Source organism: Apium graveolens, chromosome 5, assembly GCF_009905375.1.
Source record: "Apium graveolens cultivar Ventura chromosome 5, ASM990537v1, whole genome shotgun sequence".
Classification (NCBI taxonomy): domain Eukaryota; kingdom Viridiplantae; phylum Streptophyta; class Magnoliopsida; order Apiales; family Apiaceae; genus Apium; species Apium graveolens.
Window position 1 is genome coordinate 297,359,040 of NC_133651.1, and position 4,932 is coordinate 297,363,971.

Here is a 4,932-nt window from a genome sequence, read left to right on the forward strand (position 1 = left end):
GCTTTCATCTAGTTTTCATATGAGAAATTGGAATGGCTAATGAAATTTTACGATATGGAAGGCAAATGGGCGCACCCTCTAAGCATGATGCGCCCTCACATCTTCAATTATGGAAGAAACTTTAGGATCACAAGAATGGTCGCAAGCCCTAAACTGGTTTCTTTGGGGATGGGGCACCCTGGCATCCCTATCTTAGGGATGTAATTAAATTATATGATTTGGCTCCTCTACAACTATCACCAAACAGCTACAAGCTTATGTTAGCTTTGTTCATTCTCTATATGGACTTGAATTTTCCCCAACTGTTGAGTAGCATTTATGACACTTTATAATGCTCTATTAAGCTTTGAATTGATGCATTTGTACTCAAGTTGTTGGTATTTTAATGTGTTTTCTAGTGTTTTTGCATTTCCAGGCATTATCTAGATAATCAGGTGAATCGGTATTATTTTGGTGCTAATTTGGTGTTAAGGTGGTATTGGAATAAAAGCTCGTGGAAGCCGGCTCAAAGCAGCAAGGAAAAAGAAGAAATCAAGTGTTTTTTCCAGAAGCACGGCGCGCCCGCACTGGTCAAGCGCGCGGCCGCGCCAGTTTGTCAAAGATGCAGCGCGCCCGCGCTGATGAAGCGCGCGGCCGTGCCGGGTCGGGATCGCAGAATCCTGATTCTAATCTAATTATATTTAGAGGACTTCTATCTTGCATGGGCTGCTATATATATACAAATAAAGGACGTTTTCAAGAGAGACGTACCAGAGCACAAGGAGACCCGTAAGAAGACTGTGTTAGCATAATTCAACGAAGACGAAGAAGATCTTGTTTTTACTTGTGAATCTTTGTTCTAAGTTATAATTGGATGCTAGTTTTCTTACTTGTGAACCTTACACTTGTTTCGTACTTGGTTTTATTATTCATTCAGTATAAAGACTATGTTTATTATACCATGCTTTCATCAGAACCCAGGTTGATGATGAGTCTGATTATGGGCTAATCGTTATCGTGGGGTTCTAACGGATTTACTTATGGATTTCTTTAGTTAATTTTTTTCGATGCCTTAGTGTGTGCTGATTGTATGATAGCCTAGTATTGGTTGTGCTTATTCATCTTATAAGAGTCGTGAACTTATAAGATAGTGTGTTAATCTTTAATGAAGTGACATTGAATTTAAGGATTTAGAACTTGCCATGCTAGCATAGGTATGTGTTATTGTTATGCATGATTCGTAGGTAATTTTAACCATCTTACTTGCCTTATGTAATCATGATAGATAACTTGCGCTTTAAACCTTTATGTTGTCAAATTCTATAGACATATAGGGTCTCAATATAATTGGTGTCTATTCAGCTTTTATCTCTTTTGTGGATGTCTGGTAGTATGTTATTCGTGCTATGAAAGTTGGCGTTTAGCAGTTTCGTGTTATCTGATTAGTATCATCACCATTACATGCTAAGGTTAAGAACAATAAGGCTATTGAATGAAGTATTTAATGAAGTTAGAATCCCATTTTTGTCTCATATAATATATAACTCTTTTTACTCTCTTAGTTATAATTGTTATTTTAATTCGTAGTATAATCAAACATAATTGTTACCGTCTTAGCATTGGATAATAACCAGATCATCTGCATAAGTGCATAAATTATTTAGTTAACCAAAGCAAGTCTCTGTGGGTACGAACTAGAAATAGTTCTATATTACTTGCAAACGCGTGTACTTGCGTGGATTATTAGCGCGTATGTAGCCCTAACACCAACCAACAATGGAGGAGGTGAGCCACTTCTTTAGCCTTTGCAAATCTGACCATTGTTACTACTACGAAGTAGTCGACAAGCAACACAACAAGAAAGTTTTTCTTCCGGGAAGGTCAGTAATGAAAAATGATGGAAAGAAAACTTCTTCTATCTATAGGATGTTCATGGAATTAGGATTCAGTTCAACACAGATCCAAGTAAGGGCGCACCTTAACGTTTAGTCATTTTTCTCTTTCTTCTTTCATCTCACTCCCCACCTCTTTTCTCTTATACATTTCATCTTTCCTATTCCTTAGATAAGCTTTTAGTACGAGAGCTTGTTGAGTGGAATTTATGACACTTTATAATGCTCTATTAAGCTTTGAATTGATGCATTTGTACTCAAGTTGTTGCTGTTTTAATGTGTTTTCCAGTGTTTTTACATTTCAGGCATTATATAGGTAATCAGGTGAATTAGCATTATTTTGGTGCTAATTTGGTGTTAAGATGGTGTTAGAATAAAAGCTCGTGGAAGCCGGCTCAAAGCAGCAAGGAAAAAGAAGAAATCAGAAGTTTTCTCCAGAAGTACGGCGTACCCGCGCTGGTCTAGCATGCTACCACGCCTGTTTGTCAGAAATACAGCGTGCCCGCGCTGATGAAGTGAGCGGCCGCGCAGGGTCGGGATCATAGAATCCTGATTCTAGTCGATTTACAATTGGAGGACTTCTATCTTGCATGGGCTGCTATATATATTTAAATAAAGGAATTTTTAGGATAGAGGGACGTACCAGAGCACAAGGAGAGCCATAAGAAGACCGTGTTAGCACGATTCAATGAAGACGAAGAAGTTCTTGTTTTTACTTGTGAATCTTTGTTCTAAGTTGTGACTTGGATGATAGTTTTCTTATTTGTGAACCTTACTCCTGTTTCGTACTTGCTTTTGTTATTTATTCAATATAAAGACTACATTTATTATACCATGCTTTCATCGGAACTCATGTTGATGATGAGTCCGGTTATGGGCTAATCGTTATCGTGGGGTTCTAGCGGATTTATTTATGGATTTCTTTAGTTAAATTATTTCGATACCTTATTGTGTGGAGATTGTATGATAACCTAGTATTGGTTGTGCTTATTCGTCTTATGAGAGTCACGAACTTATAAGATAGCGTGTTAATCTTTAATGAAACGATAATGAATTTAAGGATTTAGAACTTGCCATGCTAGCATAGGTTCATATGTTATTGTTATGCTTGATTTGTAGTTAATTTTAACCATCTTACTTGCCTTGTGTAATCATGATAGATAACTTGTGCGTTAAGCCTTTATATTGTCAAATTCTATACACATATAGGGTCACAATATAATTGGTGTCTATTCAGCTTCTATCTCTTTTGTGGATGTTTGGTATTATGTTATTTGTGCAACGAAAGTTGGCGATAGCAATTTTGTGTTATCTGATTAGTATCATCACCATTGCATGGTAAGGTTAAGAACAATAAGGCTATTGAATGAAGTATTTAATGAAGTTAGAATCCCATATTTGTCTCATATAATATATAACTCTCTTTACTCTCTTAGTTAGATTTGTTAGTTTAATTCGTAGTTATAATCCACACCCAAATTGTTATCGTCTTAACATTGGATAATAACCATAGCATCGGTGCATAAGTGCATAAATTATATAGTTAAACAAAGTCAGTCTCTATGGGAATGAACTAAAAATAATTCTATATTACCTGCGAATGCGTATACTTGCATGAATTATTAGCGTGTATTTAGCCCTAACAAGTTTTTGGCGCCACTGTCGGGGACTGCAATGTTAACTTTTAGTTTATGTATATGTCATCAGTGATCGTTAAAGTTCATTGACTCGAAATTGTTACTTAACTACTCTTTTTCTTGTCATATTTCAAGTAATCTAGCGATCGTTTATGCAAACGTGTTCGCGAGTTCGTAGGAGAATATAGAATAAAGATGAGGAAAAAGTTGTAGAGGTGTGAAAGGAAGATTTTGAGGATGAAGAGAAAGTAGTAGAAGGGAAAATCGAAGAACCACCTTTATTAGAGATGGGGGATCAAGCAGATAGTACTAAGGCGTTGATGGACTATTCTAAGCTTAAGATCAATGATATTCAGTCAAGCATCATCAGGCTAGCCATCGCGACTAATAATTTTGAGATCAAGTCAAGCACGATTCAGATGATACATCAGTTCAGTTTGGGGGTTCTCCTATTGAATACCCCAACAAGCACATCAGGGATTTTATCGAGATCTGCAACACTTTCAAGTTCAAAGATGTGTCTAAAGATGCTATCAAGCTGTGACTATTTCCATTCTCTTTGAGGGACAAAGCGAATTATTGGTTACATTCTCTAACACCAGGGTCTATCACCAAATGGGAGTATCTTGCACAAAAGTTTCTCACTAAATTCTTTCCTATGGCGAAGACTGCTGCAATCAGGAATGCTCTTACTCAGTTTGCTCAACAAACTGGTGAATCTCTGTGTGAGGCTTGGGATCGATATAAGGAGATGATAAGGAAGTGCCCACATGATGGCATGCCTGATTTGATGATTATAAACTATTTCTACAATGGTTTAGGTGCACAATCTAGACCTATGCTCGATGCAGCATCTGGTAGAGCCTTATGGGCTAAAAGCTACAATGAAGCTTATGAGTTGATTGAGCTAATGGCAGCCAATGAATAATAGAATCCTACACAAAAAATGTTGCAAGAAAAGGTAGCAGGAATTCTGGAAGTGGATCAAGCTACTGCTATAGTTGCTCAACTTCAAGCTTTGACGATGAAAGTGGACTCTTTGACTAATTATGGAGTTAATCAGATTACTAGTGTTTGTGAGCTTTGTGCGGGGGCACATAAAACTGAGTAGTGTGCTATTTCTAGCGAATCAGCTCAATTTGTGAGCAACTTTCAAAGATCATAACAACAAGCTTCAGCCACTTATCATCCAAATAATCGTAATCATCATAACTTCAGCTGAAGCAACAATCAGAATACGGTGTAATAATCTTATCAGCCATATACAACAAGGCAATATAACCCTCCTGGTTTTCATCAACCACAATATGCCCCGAAGCAACAACTCCAACTTCAGAAGTTGCCTCAAGCGAATGAAAAATCTGAATTGGAGGAGTTGAGGCTCATGTGTAAGAGCTAAGCTATTTCTATCAAGACCTTGCAGA

At 37.2% G+C, this 4,932-nt stretch overlaps 1 non-coding gene across 1 annotated transcript; it reads right to left on the bottom strand.

Annotated features, from left to right (window-relative positions):
* Positions 1–4,181: 4,181 nt before the first annotated feature.
* LOC141663089 (small nucleolar RNA R71) lies at positions 4,182–4,288 on the bottom strand. Its single transcript, XR_012551174.1, has one exon. It is a non-coding gene; the product is annotated as a small nucleolar RNA R71 (small nucleolar RNA).
* Between the last annotated feature and the right edge of the window lie 644 nt (positions 4,289–4,932).